The sequence below is a fragment of the Notolepis coatsorum genome, assembly GCF_963971535.1.
Source record: "Notolepis coatsorum genome assembly, chromosome: 11".
Classification (NCBI taxonomy): Eukaryota; Metazoa; Chordata; class Actinopteri; order Aulopiformes; family Paralepididae; genus Notolepis; species Notolepis coatsorum.
Window position 1 is genome coordinate 8,138,840 of NC_140175.1, and position 22,309 is coordinate 8,161,148.

A 22,309-nucleotide genomic window follows, 5' to 3' on the forward strand; every position below is an offset into this window, starting at 1 on the left:
AGCCAATAAATGCGAAGTTATCTTTGAACCTCTGTTGTCAAGCCTCGTCACTATAACCTCCCTTTCCTCACTAATGAAACTGGTGCCGCACAGTCACGTAAGAACGTTAGCATAGCGGCTAATGTTAGCCCGTTGCTGCACTAAAGCAAGTCTCCTCTCAGCCTTCTTAGCCAAATTGAAATGCCCAAACTATATGACAAGGTCCGTGAGCAAGTGGAGAAAAACTCAGTACAATTAAACACTGCAACGACCACTGCAAACGTCGAGTGAATCGTCAAGTAACGTTAACGTCATTGCTACTGCTGTGACTAGCTGCTCTAGTCTACCGGTCACAAGGTATGAAGGTATAGTCAAAATCCATACCGTTTATACCGTCCACCCCTAATCACTACCCAGTACCCACCTTCAAAACCGCTCTCGAGCACCTATGGGAGGCTGCAATTCGAACCTGGCCCCTGTAAATGTCTGAACCGCCCTCCCACCCACCCACCCCCTCCTAATGTACAGTTCCCTCCCCCTTGTATGTATATATTTACTGTTAGGATCTGTTTAACAGTACTGTATATTTGCATATCTTGTATGTCACAAATGTAACAGTACTGTATATGTCATGATTAAATTAGATGATTGATTAGATTATTATATCTGTATATGTCATTATGAATTGAAAATGGGGGACCCTGATGTAAACAAGACGAAAGTCTTTCTCTGGTCTGAATCCCCTTAACACATTCGGGACCATTGGGATGAGTCTAATTATTCTCAAGAGGACCGGGGAATGTAAACAAACGTGGGGCTGTTTGTACAGCTAAATCTATACTTTATAGTATTGCTATCTGTCCATTCTCATTGTCAATTGAGTCCATAAACCGTCCCTTCAAAATGGCTTAAAGAAAAAAAAATTCATCAATAGGTTCTCATTTTATAGCGCCGTGAATATAAGCGTTATACCGGATTTGGGTCTAGTATATTTCCTGGAAGCCGAGATACAGGGCTAATGGCTAATAACGTTAAATCCAATGGCATTTCGGTTATAGATACGCTCCAGTTAAAACTCAAACTGCATATGATCGGTACGATCCTCACGCATGTATGCATGAAAGGGGGGGGCAGGGGACGTCGTTTCTAATTATCGATTACCAATAACCGCATTAGCCACATAGGCTGAACGCCTAGTTGGCTATCAAAACAAGGCCCGATCGGGATGTACTTTACGTGAAAAAGATCTTACCGTGGTCCGGTGGGATCGCCCGAGCATTTCCCCGTTATCGATCGCCATCTGGTAGATCGATATGTCCATTGGCTGATGATAAATCCCCTTTATTGCATGGTGAAATCTGCGATGCAAAACGTAATCCAAGCTACTATGCTACACATCCAGAATCCTGCTACTGGAAACTTAAAAAAAAAAAGTCCACCGTTCGGCCACAGGGAACACTGCATTATCGCGATAGCGCCCCTAAGATGATCTGGCCGGTATTGCACCTTCTCGAATTCATAGAGTAGGGTAGATCTGCAGTGCCGCTCGGCGACCTTGAATAGGTTATTAAAATGGAATAAAAGCAATAACAACTTGCCACAGATTTATCCGTGCCTCTGTCCACAACGGGTGGAATCGAAACATGGATATATACGTCCTTGGGCGCCATTGTGTTAACAATTGTGTGTATTGAGCTGTACTGTACTCTACCCATTCTGAAATCTGTTAATTCAAGTTTTCAATCAATCAATTGGGATGGAGGAGATAGCAGCAAACACGTCTCGCCCATGCAGAGGGGAAAACATTCTATCCTCTAGACTGGGCACGGGCAGGATATTCCTTTATTGATCCCCTTGGGCATAACAAAAAATATTGTTTGTTTCCTGTTGGTTGTCAGTTAAGGCCATGGGTAGGTAGGGAATTTATTTTATTTAATTTTTTATTTTATTCGTTCCCACGGCGACTATGGATAGGGAATTTCTTTATTTAATAAAAATGTTCACAACAACATGGATGCTTGTACTCTGCCAGCATGTTTAATATCCATAATACTAAAGGTTTGACTAAGATTTCTACGAAACTTTATTAAAAAAAGTTTTTATTTTTTATTTTTTAAACTCATAAAATATATTGGGTCGCACCTAAATCGGCAGGGTCGGTCGGCAACCGGAAACAAACCATTATTTTTTTTAGGCCTTGGGGAGATTCAGTCGTCATAGCAGCAGGGGGTACAGGTATGGTCAGGGTAATAGGAGAGCAATACACAAATGTAATCTGAATATACAATTTTAATAAAATAAACCGCAGAGTTGCATATGAGTCTGTATACCCTATTGGTCATAATATAACTTACAATAAATATAGGCAATATAAAATATGACTAAAAGTAAGCAGTATACACAAAGGTGCAGATCATAATGAGTTATAGTCCATGCAGGGTTTAGTGGTTAAGAGTCAGACATTCCTAATGGTTCCTCAAGTTCTGCAGCCGTTAGTTCTCCAGCTGCTGGCAGCAGTCCGTGCCCCCGGTTGTGGAGCCTGATGGCCACTGGCTTGAAAAACTGGCAGACGGGCACACAGACACACACGTTGTTGACCTAGTAACGTTAACTTAGTGCCAGCTTGCTTGCTGTTGCTGTGGCCTGGTGTTTTGAAAGCGCTCCAGTCCTTACTGAGCGGTGAGGAGGATCTGATGGTGATCCGGGCTTGTTCTTAGTGGTAGAAATTAGGGATGCATGATAATTATCGGGCCGATATCAGCAATTATGATGTCATCCCGATAAACCCGATAACATTATTGATAGCTCCGATAATATATAATACATTTTTTGGTTAAAAGAAATCCGGTGTGGGTGGATTGGGATGAAGGGCGTTGCAAAATTAAAGACGTTTGACAGAGACGATTTGTTTGGTTTATTTAATTCTTTTTGAGGTGTGCTGTCCTATAAATGCCAAGTAATAGTTGTTTCATGGACCCACAACAGTCTCCTCTCCTATAGCGTCAAATGTTTTATCTGCTGACAAAGCACAATACCTGTTGGTTTTTAGTTCACTCATTGTTCAGGGAAACACATTGTTAATGACATTGACGGATTGTGAATTTTGTGATTGACTCAAATTATATTTATTTGGAAAAATAAATATAGTCACTTTATTTGAAGAGTCAAAACTGTTCTCTTGGCTTTGTTTTGTTCATAGTAGTAACGCTCATGTCATGATGTATGTCATGTAGGTCATATATGTTATGATGAATTGAAAATGGGGGACCCTGATGTAAACAAGACGAAAGTCTTTCTCTGGTCTGCATCCCCTTAACAATTGTGTGTATTGAGCCGTACTGTATTGTACCCATTCTGCAATCTGTTAATAAAGTTTTCAATCAATCAATCTAGGATGGCTTACAGTTAGCCCCTTTCGTGACTGCGATGCCAGCCAGGGGCTCGAATACGCAGCAGTCACTTATTCCTCCGTAGTAGCCAGGTTAATTTGCACCACCAAGCACTGCTTAAAAGCTAGCGGTGGGTCCAAAACATATCGGATATAAATTTATATAAATGTACCCAGCGTTCCATTAGGGTTTCACACACACACACGGCGGGGTTTGAAAGCTCGGCGTTGCTAATAAACATTTAAAATGTTTATAAACTGGTCAACAACTCTGCTCTAAACGGCTGTATTTCTGTATTTGGCTGCCTGGTGTGCCATCACAGCGCATGTGCATCATGTACCCAACGCCGGAAATAGTCATTTTGAGCAGAGTTGACCAGTTTATAAAAATGATTTAAAATGTTAATTAGCAACGCCGAGCTTTCAAACCCTGCTGCATGTGTGTGTGTGTGTGTGTGTGTGAAACCCTAATGGAACGCTGGGTACCTTTGAAATGTATATCTGATATATTTTTGACCCACCGCTAGCTTTTAAGCAGTGCAAATTAACCTGGCTACTACGGAGGAATAAGTGACTGCGTGTTCGAGCCCCTGGCTTGCATCTCGGTCACGAAAGGGGCTAGCTTACAGTAGACGACAGAGTACAGCAACTTGCAATGGGCCTGGTCTACAAGGTCCACTACAGCACACAGGTGTCGTGTTGCTTCACACTGTAACAAATACGTGAGTCCTCTGCTGTGGTTGTGAGTAGGGGTGGACGGTATGGTCTAAAATTTATATCACGGTATAATTTGAAGCATAGACGGTAACGGTATATATCACGGTATCATCGTTTTTGATAAAACATTTTATTTTATTTTATATATATATATTTTTTTTTATAAAATATATATATTATATAATTAGACTTGTACTGGTATTATCTGCGAGACATCGCCACCACGCAACAAGCTCCACTGTCTGTGTGTACTCTAGTAGCCTCCAGCTACGGCCAGAATTCTCCGGAGCTGCACCTGGACCTATACTCGAGTAGCCTCGAGCAGAGCTACGGCCAGGATTCTCCGGCGCTGCACCTGGACCCTATTGTATTGGTATTATAACGTTAGCAAGCCCTCAGCTCGAATACGCATCGAATCAGTGTTATAAGACATTGATATCATGAGCTATCTGTAGCTACTGCATATATAACGTTAATACAACGCCTCAGTGAATTATTTAGTTCAATGGGACATTTCGTTTTGAACGGTGAACTAACTTGTGTTAACGTGAGCTAACAGGTAGCATACACGTCTCTAGTACTAGACTTTGTGGAGCGTTTGTTGATGTCAGGAGCTATCGGTAGCTGGCCGACTAGATACCGTTCGGTTAGACAATGCCCCATCATGTATTAAACTAAAAGTGAATAGTTGACTGGGTCATTTTGTAACGGTAGCTAAGCTAACGTTAGCTCAGGGAGACGCCGACAGCTCCCGTGTCCCGTCCCACTAGACTACTAGACCCGTGTTTACATGCGTGCGGTAGGGGCTGGCACGCCCACTGCGCGAAGCCTCCTAAATAACTTTTTCCAGTTCGCACATATCTATTATCTATGACTAATTCTATCTATTTTTAGGGGCAAATGCCAGTGAAATAGTCGCGCTGTGGTTACATGACGTCATTGCTATTTTAGAGCTGCACTACCGGTTACACGGTATACTCAAAATCCATACCGTAGAGCAAATTCATACCGTTTATACCGTATACCGTTTATACCGTCCACCCCTAGTTGTGAGTATCTTTATTAGCTTCTCCATAGCTCCATTACACAGACTGTGTTCTTCCTTGCCTCTCTCGTACACTACTCGACCCCCGAGCACGGTGGCTTGTACACTGTGTCATATATAATGCACAAACGTTAACATAACACCACATCTCCCTTTCTAGAAAGTTTTCATTCATTCATTCGCTATGTGCCTAAAGTCAAGACTCTTGCAAAAAAAAAAAACGCGAATAAGTCAAGTGAGGCGCGGACGGAAGTGGCCATAAAATACCCGAGGGAGGTGAATGAAAGCTTTATTTAACAGATTGCAGAATGGGTACAATACAGTACGGCTCAATGCACACAATTGTTATGGGGATGCAGACCAGAGAAAGACGTTTGTCTTGTTTACATCAGGGTCCCCCATTTTCAATTCATAGTGACATTTATGACATGCACAACATACATGACATCATGACATAGGGCCATACAGGTATATATAGTACTGCTACATACGATATGCAAATATACAGTACTGTTACCAATAGATCCTAGCAGAGAATATATACATATGATGGGGAGGAGACTGTACATTAGGAGGGGGTGGGTGGGTGGGAGAGAAAATATACATACGGTGGGGAGGAGGCTGTCTATTTGGGGGGGGGGGGGGTGCTTTTTTTCCGTAGCCGCAGTTTGCGAAGAGGCTCTCTGATTGGCTAGCTTGCGTACAGCGAAGACCCTCTCTGATTGGTTTAGCTCCAAAGGGCTCTGGGATAGAAATATCCGCCTTGTACATATAAATTCTCTGCTTCGAAGTGGTTATGCTTAGGCCCTCTTTCGAAGTGGGTTATGCTTAGAGTTTGGAATCAGGGCTGGTGGTCCATCGCCCTGCTCTAAAGATAAACTCTAAGCATAACCCACTTCGAAAGAGGGCCAAAGCATAACCACTTCGAAGCAGAGAATTTATATGTACAAGGCGGAAGAGCCATTCGGTGGCCAGTTTCTTTTTGTGGAGCTCCCTCTGGTGTTGTGGGCAAATTGGTATTTATTTACTGACCTTTGGGAAGTATTTTGACATGTACATGGGTACCTGTGTGGTGTAGTGTATCTTGTAGACCAGGCCCATTGCAAGTTGCTGTACTCTGTCTACTCTAAGCCATCCTAGGTAGTCAAAGTGGGCAGGGGTGACATGTATTTGGTGCACCTAAATTATGTGCTGGTGCGCCTAAATGAAAAAGTTAGGCGCACTGGTGCAAGCAATGTAAAAAGTTAGTCTGGAGCCCTGCTAGTATGTTGAGTTGTGTTTCCCTCTGTCCCAGATCCACCCAGAGACCTACTGATTATTAAAAAAGATTTCTCTATTTGGACATTATAGCTAACATATAGCCTAGCCTAGTTGGTCGGAATAAAACATTTTTATAAATGTCATTATGAATTGAAAATGGGGGACCCTGATGTAAACAAGACTAAAGTCTTTCTCTGGTCTGCATCCCCTTAACAATTGTGTGTATTGAGCCGTACTGTATTGTACCCATTCTGCAATCTGTTAATTAATGTAATCAATCAATCAATTGCGATCTTGCGTTACTTGCGGTCAATAGAAAATAATACGCTCCTTGAGCTCACCCTCTGAACTCACCCCTCTCTCCTGAACTCACCCCCTCTCTCCTGAACTCACCCCTCTCTCCTGAACTCAGCCCCTCTTTCCTGAACTCACCCCTCTCTCCTGAACTCACCCCCTCTCTCCTGAGCTCACCCCCTCTCTCCTGAGCTCACCCCCTCTCTCCTGAACTCACCCCATCTCTCCTGAACTCACCCCCTCTCTCCTGAGTATACAGTACTGTTACCCATAGATCGTAACAGAGAATATATACATATGATGGGGAGGAGACTGTAGGAGACTGTACACAAAGTGACGTCAGACTACACCTCCCTATTTAGGAGCAAATTGTTTGCATGATTAAAAACGATGGTTCAAACATCCGTTAGAAAAACCCTGGCAAATGTTCGAATCCCAAAAACAGGCTTGGGGACAGCTCTAACTGGAGCTGAGCTGAATGTGTTAAAATAGACATAAAAAAGTGAAGGATTGGACTTTGTGAGCTAACTGTAATACAATGTTATTTTTTACAATCATTTACATACAGGGACCGAAACTAAAGCCCACCGCCCGCCAGGGGCGGTCTGTTTTTACCTTTGGCGCATGACACTTAGAGGGCTGCCCGCCGTGTGGCGTGTAGACGTGTAGTTCATAAGCAGGGCCCTAAAAATATTTGTATGCGAACGGTAAAAATCAATTACGCGCACGCTGTGCGAATACAGATTATAGCCTTTCTCGTCTTTTTTTTCCTCCGCTGCGAGATCGTTAAAAAACTACAAGTCCCACATTGCACTCAAGCCAACGGTCCAATCACAGTAGAGTGAAGTGACTGGTTTCATGGGAAATAAAGCAAATGACCAATCGGAAGCTCTCATTTTCCTTGTTTACTTCCTGAAACTCCGCGATCAGGGCTCTCGTTTTCCGAGACACCAACTTATTATAGTCTCTCTTACCAATAGCAATAGATTTTAGAACACCTAGATTTATCGATAGCAATAGTAATATAACGTTAATGCAACAAAACGAATGCCTTGCTTTGTTAATCATAACGTTGATGCAGTAGCGTATGTTGGTGTGTTGGCTGTAACGGACATGACAATAACATAACGTGTACACATTAAAATTGCGATAATCTATTCTAACATTTTCAAATCGATGCAGTTGAATTTCCCCCTTAGGATCGATGCATTGTTACACCCCTACACCAAAGTCACTGGCCCACTGTGTATCTGTGTGTATAATAACTTGGCTAGCGTTATCAACAGCAGAGGTGGGCAATGGGTCCAGCTGCAGCACCGGAGTGCAAGCGATGTGATGTAATTGGCAGACTCGACTGTCAATCAATGGTCTACCTGACACGCAAACTCAAACAATGTTTCTGTACTGGAGGTGTGATTGATTGATTGATTGAAAACTTTATTAACAGATTGCAGAATGGGTACAATACAGTACAGCTCAATACACACAATTGTTAAGGGGATGCAGACCAGAGAAAGACTTTCGTCTTGTTTACATCAGGGTCCCCCATTTCAATTAATCAGGAAAGTGTACAGTAGGAAAGTGTACAGTATTTCAATAGGCAACCCTGAAAGGATTATTTTTCTAGAAGAGCAACACATCCAAAACAGACAGTGGAGCTGTTTGCAGATAGCAAGCATTTTGACTTATTGCGTGGTGGCGATGTTTCGCAGATAATACAACTACAAGTATGATTATATAATATATTTTTTATTTAAAAAAAAATTGTATATATAAAATATATATTGGCAGGTAAGAAATATGCTTGGCGGGTAGACTCTTCCCATCTACCCGCCACTGGCCGGTGAGTCAAAAAGTTAATTTCGCTCCCTGTTTACATAACATCTTAAGAAATTACTAATGTGTATGGGAACTGACAAAAAAGGTGGAGGCTGCTGACCAAATTTTTAGGTGAAGCACAAATTATTATATTATATAATATATTAAATTATATTTTTAAAACATCCCCCACTGTGTGTCAGTGGTCAGTGGACACAGATGAAAACATATTAGCATTAGGTGATAGCGCACCTGACCAGATGAAAACATATTAGGTGACAGAGCACCTGACCAGATGAAATCATATTAGGTGACAGCGCACCTGACCAGATGAAATCATATTAGGTGACAGCGCACCTGACCAGATCAAAACATATTAGGTGACAGCGCACCTGATCAGATCAAAACATATGCGGTGACAGCGCACCTGACCAGATCAAAACATATTAGGTGAAGGTGACAAGGAAGCCACAGACTCATACCCCCCCCGACACTCAACTAACCGCCTCGGACAGTCCTTCATACCAGTGGCCATCAGGCTCCACAACAGTGGGCAGGGACTGCTGCCAGACATCGACCTAGAACTAATAGGAACCCAAGTAGGACAATAACACTACCTTATGCATACTGTACCTTATGTGGATACTGTGATACTGTGAATAATGAATAATGTATATTTCAGTTAGTTAGATAGTAAATGATAACACTACCTTATGCATACTGCACCTTATGTGACACTGTGAAAATATATTTCAGTTAGTTAGATAGTAAATTATATTGACATTTGTTTACACTGCTTGTGTTGTTTTTACTACCTGTACCCCCCCCCCCCCCCCTTCCCCCATGCTGCTATGATGCCTGAATTTCCCCAAGGGGACCAATAAAGGAATATCTTATCTTATCTTAAAAGGAAAGATGAAATTACCTACCTGGATTCCATCCTATAGAGGCAAATCTTTCCTGTGACAAAATGGGATCCAATGTAATAAAACTAAGTCAACCAACGAACTAGATTCCTGTACCGGATCTCCTCTCTGGTAAACAAGAATACCTTGAAGACTCTAACAGGAGCACTCATTCAAGGGTACTACGACTATGCTTGCACCTCATGGTACCAAAGCACCTCAAAGGCACTAAAAACAAGATCACAAAACAAACTGGTCAGACTACTACTTGACCTTACTCCTAGAACCCACCTCACCCCTGCCCACTTTGACAACCTAGGATGGCTTAGAGTAGACGACAGAGTACAGCAACTTGCAATGGGCCTGGTCTACAAGATGCACTACACCACTAAGATACCCATGTGCATGTCAAAATACTTCCCAAAGGTCAGTGAATACCACAACACCAGAGGGAGTTCCACAAATCATGTTCAACCCAGATAAAATCATTTAAAAAGTTTAAAAAAATAAATAAAAAAATTATTACTTTTTTTTTAATAAAAGAAAAATCGTCATAACTTAGAAATGAGATTGCATAGGTCTATGAATCGATATCGCGATTCTGTTTCGATTAATTGCCCAGCCCTACTGTACAGTAAGTTAGCTTGGTGATCATCATTGTGATGTAGGCTAAGCTGGCTAGCTACTGTTAGCATACAAGCTTTTACAAACACTGTACTTACTTTTTCATCCACAACTTTTTTTCTGATCCAGATGCATAAGTGAAAGTCCACTTCTTCATGTTGCTCAGTTGCTGGTTTATACTTCGGTCCTAATGTTGGCGCAAAGTTTAATTTAGCCTACTGTGTTGTTATAGCTGTACAGCTTACTAAACTACTAGCTTGCTCTTTCAATGCTGCCTTGCACACAGTCAAACCAGTCCAGCTGCAGTTCCGTAGGTTAGGTTTAGCTGGGGCCAATCTCAAGTTTCTCAAGTTTCTTTATTAGTTGTCATACAGAAGTACAGAATACTTTTATACAAAATGCTTCTTTCTGTTACATTTTGTATAAAAGTATTCTGTACTTCTGTATGACAACTAATAAAGAAACTTGAGAAACTTGAGATTGGCCCCAGCTAAGCCTAACCTACGGAATGCAGCTGGACTGTTTTGACTGTGCAATGCAGCAATCTCTGATTGGATTTGAAGGTTGTCAAGGTTGTCAATCATTCAACCCGCGTTCGTGGGTGGCTGAGGCAAATCTGCACAGGCAGTGCTTAGATGACTCAAATAGCCTATTTTGATTGGATAATAGAATGAAAAGAACTGCCTGTGCAGTGAAAGTTTCACTTAGTGATTGACAGCTAGCCATGACTGACTGCAGCCCTGACCAAAGAGCTCAGAGCTGTCACTTTTGGCAATTTTTGAAGAAAAAAATTATTCACTGGCATTTTTTTACAGAGGAAAACATTTCTAATAAAATAATAATAATAATTAAAAAAAAATATATATAATTATATATGTAAATTAATAATAATTATGAATTATGAGTGAATTTGTGTTTCACGTGTTGTCATAGAGAAACCTCCACTGTGGTAAAGGTAACGCTTAAAATGTATTATTGCAGCGGCAAAAGGCGCGGTGAAAATGTTGGGTGCACCTAAATTATGTGCTGGTGCACCTAAATGAAAAAGTTGCAACCAATGTAAAAAGTTAGTCTGGAGCCCTGGTCTGTGATCAGTACATAACTATCCTACATGTCTGTGATCAATACTATCCTACATGTCTGTGATCAATACATAGAACTATCCTACATGTCTGTAATCGATACATAGAACTATCCTACATGTCTGTGATCAATACATAGAACTATCCTACATGTCTGTGATCAATACATAGAACTATCCTACATGTCTGTAATCAATACATAGAACTATCCTACATGTCTGTAATCAATACATAGAACTATCCTATGTCTGTGATCAATACATAGAACTATCCTATGTCTGTGATCAATACTAGAACTATCCTACCTGTCTGTACTTTTTACTGTTGCATGGTTTGGAGAGCTAGGAGGCAACATTACGCTCTAGCCTAAAGCTAACATTTCCTTTTTTTCCATTTTAAACCTTTATTTCAACTTGTTAGGAAGTGGCGGTTTCCCTCATGTAGATTAGATTAGCTGTCATTATACAGCACAAGTACAGTACAACAAAAAGAAGTTTGGCAGATGTAGGCTATTGTCGGTACATTATGAACCATGACATGAAGGTATCTTTTTCTCTTCACATGCTGTAATTTAGCCTTCAGTTTTTTGGCAAATAATCCACTGCGTCCACCATGATTAATTTGTTTTGTGCATCTTTGTGTCGACGTCTAGAGAAACCCCTGATGGATTGTCCAGACGTCCACACGCTTCCCATCACCCGCGGCAACGAGGATGGTCTGCTGGACATAGATGAACTTGCCAGAGGTGATCATTTTACCACTTCATTTACATTCTTTAAAGTAATTTTGTTCTTAATTTTTATCATTCCTAAATACCTCATGGATGTCAATCAATCTACATTTTATTACGGACTCAGGGTCCATATAAAAGACAATACATAGAATAAATTACATATAAAAGCACCATAAAAAACATAGTTTAAAAGATAAGTCTTGCATAAAGACAACGGTCTCTGGTGGGGTTGAAGGACAAAACCAAGATGATCTCATTTACCTGGCAAATACATTTCTACATACAATCTCTTAAGGCAGCTTGGGATGGAAGTCCTGCAGCCACAAACATCTTACTTGCACTACACCACCCTCACTGACACCCCCCACTGTGTTACATTAACACACCCTACTGGACTATATACTTGTCCACTGTATTGTTACTCTTTCTAATTAGTGTATATAATTGTATAATTGACCACATCTGCCCAGTTGCACAGCCCTGGCCTATTCCTATTCCTATTACATTTTACTTATAATTATACTATATCTATTGTGCTATATTTAGTTAGTTTATATCTCATATAATTGTATTCAACCTCTTACAGTCGTACAGCCCTGGCCTATATTTTATTTCATAAATATATTATTCGATTGTGCTTAAAGGGGAACTCCAACATTTTGGGAAATTAGCTTATTTAACATCTTCCCTGGAGTTAGACAAAAAGATACATACCTTTTTTGTCTCTGTGCGTGCATTTAGCTTTGGGAATAGACGCTCCGTTATCATAGCTTAGCTTCATCACTGGAAGTGAGGCAGATCCGTAGCCTTACAGTGCCTTACAGTGTATTGCAAGGTCTGACATTGACCAAACTTGATATGCATGACCTTGGTGGGCTCTAGGTCAACTCCTGAAAAGGGGGTCAATGTCAGACTTTGCAATCAAAAGTTAGGGGGCTAATAACCCTTGCCATAATTTCAGTGCGCCCCCTAACTTTTGATTGCAAGGTCTGACATTGACCCCCTTTTCAGGAGTTGACCTAGAGCCCACCAAGGTCATGCATATCAAATTTGGTCAATGTCAGACCTTACAATACACTGTAAGGCACTGTAAGGCTACGGATCTGCCTCACTTCCAGTGATGAAGCTAAGCTATGCTAACGGAGCGTCTATTCCCAAAGCTAAATGCACGCACAGAGACAAAAAAGGTATGTATCTTCTTGTCTAACTCCAGGGAAGATGTTAAATAAGCTAATTTCCCAAAATGTTGGAGTTCCCCTTTAACTCATTCAGCGCCGGAGATTAGACGGGCCCTGTTGTAGCTAGGCCAACGCTTTAAAAGATGAGAGTGCGTCACCTTGTTTGCAGGGCTATATTATATTCTATATTATAGCTATGGATACAATACTATGGCCCATTTGACATCAAATATCTATCGCTCACTATGTGAAAAAGAATAAATTTTTTCATCCATACGTTCCTGTGTTATAAGTGGTTTTACAATGGTCTGGGGTCATTCCTGAAATGCTCAGGAATAGCCTTCTGCGTTTATTATACTATAACCGTTGCCGTTTCTTGCCTGGACCCGCTACTATTCTCAAATCAAATAGTTTTTTGATGCTTTGATCGTCACCAACGGCATACGTTGTGGAGTAACGTTACACACTCACGTTCGGATCAAGGTGAAGACATGGTTGGATCAATGCAAGATTGATATCATATAGCCCTTACTTTGACTAGGATGTACCCCAAAAAGAATATTCCAATAAAAGTATTGATGTCCATCGTCGCCAACATTATCCATCACACATCATGCATCGGGAGCATTTGACACTTCTCAATCCGACCGGTATAACTGCTCCACTTGCCCAAAAAGAAGCTGACCCGGAGACATTTGATCGACGCACAGGCCAAGATACAAGGTTTCAAAGGGTGCTAGATACCGCCATCTAGCTGGATGCGGCCGGTATTGCACTTTGGCGATCTCAGACTCATTCCCTATGGTAACGCCAAGGTCCCCGGATGAATAATGAATAAAAATATCGAATAAACGACCAAAACCCGAGATATCTCTGGTCTGGCGCCCAACCGCTGGCGAGTTAACCCGACGTATCTCGGGTTTGGCGCCCAACGTGTTAACGTAGCTCATATTTCATTTTTTTTTTAATTGATCTTTTTCCCCCTCCATTTTCCTCCGATTTTCTCCCATCCCAATGTTAGTTGTATGCCAATTCCCAATCCCCTTCCTGGTCGCTGCGCACTTACCCCCCACAGTCGGATCATCTGGGAGAGTGGAGGCTATCACGTGCTTCCTCCGACACACGTCCAGCCAATCAACCGCTTCTATTCACCTGGCAGTGCGGAGCCTCCCTGAGAGGGCGTAGCGTGTGGAAGGATCACACTATCCCACTCAGGTCCTATCCGCGCTTAGCAGGCACCCCGACCGAACTGTAGGAGTCGCTGTTTACAACGACCCGGACCCACCCCGCCAGCTTCTCCCACCCTCTAATACAGCCAATTGTATTAGTGTGAACGGCCAGCCAAGCTGGTGACAACCCCGGAGCTGTGAGCTGGATTCGAACAGAGCTAAACCTATATTTTATAGTATAGCTATTGGTCTAATAACGGGGTCGAGTCTCAGTGACAAAAACAGATAATTTTTTCATCCGTACATTTCCGTTTTATACTGTTTTGAATATAAATATAGTTTGGGTGCTTCTGAGTAATTCCAGGGAAAAGACGCAAAAACTGTTTTTGTGTAATTCAATAAACACGTAATTTTTCGCCTGATTATCGGATCTTCCTGAAATCAACGCTAGATCATAATTATTATCCTTCCTCATGCACGCATGCCAGGGCCGCCTCAAGGGGCGTGCGAGCAGTGCGGTCGCACAGGGCCTCGCGGGGAAGGGGGCCTTGTGAGAAAAAATAAAAGAATAATAATACTTGTTAACAATCACTTTCCATCACAGACCTAAAATCTAGTTTTGCTTACATGCTTATATAATTCACATTAGACACGTTTGTAGAATGTGTCTGACTTATGGGCTCTGCAGATATACTATTGGAGCTCTGCGGCTCTGCAGATACACTATTGGAGCTCTGCAGCTCTGCAGGTACACAGGGCCTCGCATTCCCCCCCCCCCCCCCCCCCCCAGACACAGAGACGGCGTCGATCGGGGTAGAAATAAATATCAGATCAACGCAAGCTTTCATATAATGTCCTTACCTGGTCTCTGATGTAATGGAAAAAAAAGAATCCAAATATCTGATCGCCATTCCAGTTATCCACAGCGATCCTGTCTCCGACGTTGTTGGGCATTGCACTTCAACGTGCAGGTGGGGTCAGTAGTCAACCATCCCTACAAGCGTGTGTTTTGCCGGAGTGTTTAGGACCTGCCCCCATGCCGCAGCTCGGTAGAGAAAATAAACAAACCCGTTTCTAACAGGGTGCAATAATGGCCGGTATTAAGAGGGCGATATAAGACCGTCTGCCAGCTCAGACACATTCAGTACAGCATACACAAGGTGCCCCGCTGAATTATGAATGACAAAAGCGAATAAAATAAATACCGTGCGAAAAACGTAGATCTACGTTTCCGGCACTCAACGATCCGGCGACAGAAACGTAGTTCTATGTTAACGGCACCGGATGTGTTAATATCTGTCCGCTAATGTCGCACCAGTAACGTCCAAAGCAAATTCCTTGTATGTGAAAAGTACATGGCAATAAAGACCATTCTGAATATGTATGTATATAGTTGTGTATATGTATGTGCGCGGATGTATGTACCGTAATTCCTCTAATAGTAACCGGGTCTCAAATACAAGCCGGGTCTCTATTAATGGCCGGGTGCGCTCTTGAGCTAAGCAATTATAAGCCGGCCTCCTAATACAAGCCGGGTTACTAATATACTGAGCTGCATACTGAGCTAGTTACTTGATTTCACTTTGAAAACGTTGAAATGACCAGTGACCACCTGTAATTGCACTGTTTACTATTTCATACAGTACTTGGTTTCAATAAATGAACCCAGTACATTTTACTGGGTTCAAACTGACACAAAATGTTGATTTATTCATTATGATCCGTTTGAAAATTTGAAATATAGGCCTCCCTCTTATACAGGCCTCCTCCTAATACAAGCCTGGTACCCGCTACAGTTGAAACAAATACAAGCCGGGGTTACTATTAGAGGAATTACGGTATATTTGTATGTGGGACTTCGGACCCCAGGAAGACTAGCTGGTGCCATTGGCATCAGCTAATGGGGATCCTTTTTAATAAACAAATAAAAATATGACTGTTCTCTCAGTTTCAGAAAAGGACACAGACTGGTTTGTAATCCAAGGTTATGAGGAGCTTGGAGAGAAAAGTGGAGCTAAACTACAGACGAGACTCTTGGAAATCCCACTCAAGAGATTGTCAGCGGTAAGATGGGGAAGAAAATATTACATTGGGAGTTGTTTTGCATAATCCATTTGCAGATTTGAGACAAAAACCTTTACATAAATTATGATAAAAATATAGATATACCGTATTAATTAAAAAAAAATTATTATAATTGCTTGCCTAGTCTCGTTCTTGGCTGGGTCTTGCTTAACTAGGCTTGCCTAGTCTTGTTCTTGACTGGGTCTTGCTTAACTAGGCTTGCCTAGTCTTGTTCTTGCCTGGGTCTTGCTTAACTAAGCTTGCCTAATCTTGTTCTTGGCTGGGTCTTGCTTAACTAGGCTTGCCTAGTCTTGTTCTTGGCTGGGTCTTGCTTAACTAGGCTTGCCTAGTCTCGTTCTTGGCTTGGTCCTGCTTAACTAGGCTTGCCTAGTCTCGTTCTTGGCTGGGTTTTGCTTCACTAGACTTGCCTAGTCTTGTTCCTGGCTGAGTTGGGCTTGACTGGGTGTCTGTTTGTAGCCTAATGTCTCTTAGCGAGAGAGAGAGGTGTGGAGAGAGACACTAACCAAACACACTGCAGCACAGTTTGACACTGGTCTTGGTTGATCAGGTGGAGAGCATTAGAGAATCTGTTTGACACTGTGGTATTGGTTGATCAGGTGGAGAACATTAGTCTGTTTGACACTGTGGTCTTGGTTGATCAGGTAGAGAGCATTAATAATAATAATAATAATAATAATAATAATAATAATAAACTTTATTTATATAGAATAGAATAGAATGATCTTTATTGTCATTGTTACAATGTTACAACAACATTTTAAATGCAGCCCTAGGTGCTAGCCGTCACACAGTCCTAGATCATAAAAACACAGTCCTAAACACAGTATTAAATATAAAACAAGAGTAAGGCATAATAGACATAACATAAACATAAACAGGGGGGTATAAAAGATAATTGCACTATCCCTTAGTGTTGTGTGTGTGTGTGTTTGCATGGGGGGGGGGGGGGTGCAGGCAGATTGTTGTTTTAAATTTTAGCTGAGTTTAGTGCACATATGGCCCTGGGATAGAAACTAAACTTCAGTCTCTTAGTCCGGGTGTGTATAACGCTGAAACGCCTGCCCGAGCGCAGCCGTATGAGGTGTTTGTTGCCAGGGTGGTGGTGTGCTTTGCATCTTCGCCATTCCTTTATGCCCACGTCACGTTAAAGACAGAAATTGGTTTGGAGCGGGGCGCCCATCCATGCCGTGATGTGACCAACGAGACACAGCACATACACATTCCACACAGAGAGGCTTCGATCGCGGGAAAAAAATATCGGATCAACGCAAGATTGGTAATATATAGTCCTTGTCTTTGATGTAATGCAAAAAGAATAATCCAATTATCTGATCGCCATTCCAAATACTGGTCGCGGTAGTCTGTCCCACGTTATCCAGCATTGCACATGAACGGGCGGGCGGATTAACTCGTCGAGGCTTCTGTGGTGACCGCTTGTCTTGCCGGAGTATTTAGACCCCGCCCGTACGCTCCAGCTCGGCCGAGAAAACAAACAACATAGTTTCAAATGGAGTGCAATAGCGGCTGCAAGACCATATTTAGTCATCATTTTAGTTGACAAAATTAACACTGGATGTATGCTGCTCCCGCCATATATCCAATAAATTAAGATCTATAAGTTATTTCTAAGGACCTTGGCCGCTGAGGTTAAAGCGTGGGGAAGGATTTATCCATTGCGGGGTCTAATATCAGGTTAAAATCACCACCAATTATAAGCTCTGAGGGGGTGCATGTCACTTTAAGAAAAAGGTTCACATAGAAGTTAGGGTCATCTTGGTTTGGACCATATACATTATCTTAACTGCCACCGACCCGGCCCGGGATGTTTTAAGGATTCGGGACACATCAGTAAAACGGAGTAGGTGGATCACTATGGCTCAGGGGAGGCTGCCTTCATCTGGTCGGCGTTGGAGTGTACGGTGAGCCTGTTCGATCTCAATGGATTGCCCGGTGTCTAGGTCTACTATTTTCGGGAGCCATACTTGTACGACAGCGATAGCGTTTTTACCCTCCACACCTTCCGGAAAGACTGCCAGTCTTAGGTTCCGTCTTCTCTCTCTGTTTTCCAAATCGTCAAGCTTTTCTTTCAGACCACTGACTTCTTCCTCTGTATTTTTATTATGTTCGCTGAGGTCTTGTTTTAGGGAGTTGAGGTTAGCACTATAGCTAGCATGCACTTCTTCTATTTCCTTAACACGGTGCCTTAGCGCCCGGTTGTCACTGATGAGACTTTGCACTGAGACATTTAGAGAGTTCAACTTGAGTTCCATCAAGGTTTGTATTCTGTCGAATACTTTTTCCAGTTCCCCAAGAAACCATGCCGGCGGGGTTTCACTGCTAGTCTCGGTGTTAGCTAACATATTAGCCAGAGAGTTAGCTAGAGAGTTAGCTCCTTGTGGTTTCACGCTTATGCTAGCACCACCGTTAGGCGATGCAGTCGGCTTCTTGTATTTATCTTACTTCGCTTCAGGTTTTTTGGGTGGCATTTCTTTGTTAGCGATGTGGTTAATAATATTCACCAGCGTGAGTTATCATATACTTACGCTAAAAGATACGTCAGAGTTTTGTGTAGGAGCCCGTTCCACTACGTCCTTCCTCTACGCCGCCATCTTCATTCAGGCAACTGCATGTTGGGTTTTATCTCAGTATTTTATTAATGTTGGCCAGTTTTAAATAACCGCCCTTGGAGTAGATTTACTTTTAAATCGCATCAATAACTACATTTGGATCATAAAACTTTTTTAGAACTTGACAAATACAAACTGAACTAAATTAACTAAAATATTGTGAAAACATAAATCAATTCAAATCTAGACTAAAAAAATACAAGATACAAGAGTTCTATTTGTCACGGCATACAAGTATACAATGAAATGCGGGGGGTCTTGCCCGCAACAATGTGCATAATACAATAGTAATATATAATAAGAATCCAATAGAACGACATTGTGCAATAACAAGTAAACAAAGTAGGGCATATCGGTATCTGTACATGAGTTATTTACAGAGCATGGTAGGACATGCTAGGTCCTGTGGTAGTGCAATACACCAGGGTTAGAAATTAACATTTTTTTTCAAGGGCTTTTTTTGCCCCCCTTAATTGATTTTCGGGGGCTTTTTTGTATTTCGGGGGCACTGAATTTTTATGATAATTAACATAAGGATTATAAAACATTGTTGACACTTTTTTTTACAGTCTTCGTCCCTATGTTTGATAATGTAATGTTAATGTCTCCATATATAGGGCTCTACGCTAACCTTTTTCCCAAGGAGCACATGTGCTCCTAAATAAAATGTTAATAAATAAAATCTAAATAAAAATTTAGGAGCACACAAAGAAGCACAGTGAAAATTGTAACAGAGTTTATTAACTATTTATCACATGCATATTATACTGTGCGTGTGCACACTATGAATTGAAAATGGGGGACCCTGATGTAAACAAGACGAAAGTCTTTCTCTGGTCTGCATCCCCTTAACAATTGTGTGTATTGAGCTGTACTGTATTGTACCCATTCTGCAATCTGTTAATAAAGTTTTCAATCAATCAAACGCAAAGGATATCGGTTGTCAAGCTGCTTTTGTATGTTGTAGTGTTGTTATGATACCAACATTTTGACTTTGATACAGATAGGAAAGGTAATGGAATATATTATTAGATGACAGAACATTGAAAATTCTTTATACAATTATTTAATTCATTATGAAATAGAAATTCCGTTTTTGGGTGGAACGTTTGTTGCAAGGAGCTAGGGAGGCGGGGACCGCTGCGTGTTACACACAACACGGAGAAATGTCCAAGCATCTAGCTGCTTCGGTGCGTCGTTAACGTTAACGTCGGAAGAAATTCCCCACTAAGCCCTAAATTCAGAGCAGAGCAGTATCCTAATGACTTTTATGCTTCAGTCGATAAGGTGTTTTGCGAATTCTGTCAACATACCGTGGGGACTGGACCCGCAAAAACACGTGCGAATATCACTTAAAAAAACCATGTCTGCCGGATTCCTTTTTCTCCTCGTTTCTCTTTTGCTCAAAATAAAAATGAATGGGCTTCATGGCTGGCTGATTTTTTTGCGTTGTCTGATTCTGAATGTATAACTTGCCTAAGCCGGTACCGTGACTTTGTTTTCGGGCGCTACTGTGATTGGACGTTTATGCGCCTTGTGTAATGTGGGACTATTAACAACGCAGCTGTTTTGTAATAGTCACTCGTCTCGAGTAAATGATTTTTCCGGGTCGCGCACACACACATATTATTAGGGGCAAATACAAGGAAAATGCTCGCACTGTAGATCATATATATAATTATATATATAATTAGTAAACTGTCGGGGGCATTTTCTGCCCCCCTTAACTGATTTTCGAGGGCATTTTGTCCATTTTCAAGGGCATTTTGCCCCGAGCCCCCGTTAATTTCGAACCCTGCAATACACTGTTAGCTACGGATGAGGTACTGGGTCTTTATGTAATAATAATAATAACTTTATTTGTATAGCACTTTTCATACAGAGGTTGCAGTTCAAAGTGCTTCACAACAGTAAAAAATACAGGCATAAGCGGGCATAAAAAAGATAGACAGGTAGCAAGGTATGGCAAATCACAGTGTTTCACATTAGGATCTAGCATCCCAATAGGCTCTCCGCTTACAGTTTTCAGTAACACAAATAATAAAAATAGTTTAAAATGATTCAGTTTAAAAATGGTCTAAAAATTATAAAATAGAACAGACATAAAAAATACAGGCATGAGCGAGCATAGCAAGGTATGGTAAATCAGTGTTTCACATTAGGATCTAGCATCCTAATAGGCTCTCTATTCAGTAATACAAATAATAAAGTAGTTTAAAATGATTAAGTTTAAAAATAGTCTAAAAATTATAAAATAGAACGGACATACAACAACAGTAAAAAATGTAAATAGCAAGGTTACAGTAAAAAGTGTAAAAAATAGTTTAAAATGATTCAGTTTAAAAATAGTCATCAGTAAGAAGTAAAAAGTGTGATAACCGACACATGAATTTGATAGGCAGTGTAAAATAAGATAAAATTAGCATAGTAAAGTAGGCAGGGTAAGAAGTGCAGGTAAGTCATTGAAATGCCTGAGCAAAGAGATAGGTTTTAAGCTGTCTTTTGAAGATGTCTAGCGAGTTGGCTTCCCTGATGTTTTGGGGTAGTTTGTTCCACAGTTTTGGGGCATAGTTGATAAAGGCTGCATTACCGATCCTACACTGCGATACAATGCTATATTTTACAATCTCAAGCTATACTATACTATTCTTAGTGACCTTTCCTTCTGTAAAGTGACCATAAGTGTGAGCGTGTGCAGCATGAGTGTGTGTGTGCTCATGTTAAAGTGGCTGCTAGTGTGTTAGCGTGTACAAGTGTGTGTGTTGTGTGTGTGCTCATGTGTGCTTGTGCGTGGAGAGTTCAGTGTTAAAGGCTCTGATGGCCTGGGGGAAGAAGCTGAGCCGAAGTCTCTCTGTCCTAGTTACTGGTGTTCGCAGGCGTTTGCCTGACCACAGCAGCATGAACAGGCTGTTGTTGGGGTGGTGAGGGTCTTTCATTATCCTGCAGGCTTTGGATTTGCACCTCTTGTTGTATAAGACCTGCAGGGTTGGTAGTGCAATACCCGTGGTACGCTCGGCTGAGCGCACCACTCTCTGTAGGGCCTTCTTGTCCTGTGCCGTGCTGTTTCCATACCAGGCAGTGATGTTTCCAGTCAAGATGCTCTCTACAGCTCCGGAGTAGAAGGACTGGAGTATCTTCCCAGATACTCTGAACTTCCTTAACTGTCTCAGGTGGTAGAGGCGCTGCTTCGCCTTTTTTACGACTGAGTCTATGTGTGTTGTCCATGTCAGGTCCTCTGAGATGTGGACCCCCAGGTACTTGAAGCTGCTCACCCTGTCCACGGTAGCCCCGTTTATCCTCAGTGGTGTGTGTGTCTTCTGCTGTCTCCTCCTAAAATCCACGATCAGCTCCTTGGTTTTACCAATGTTCAGGAGCAGGCTGTTGTCCTGGCACCAGCGTTCCAGT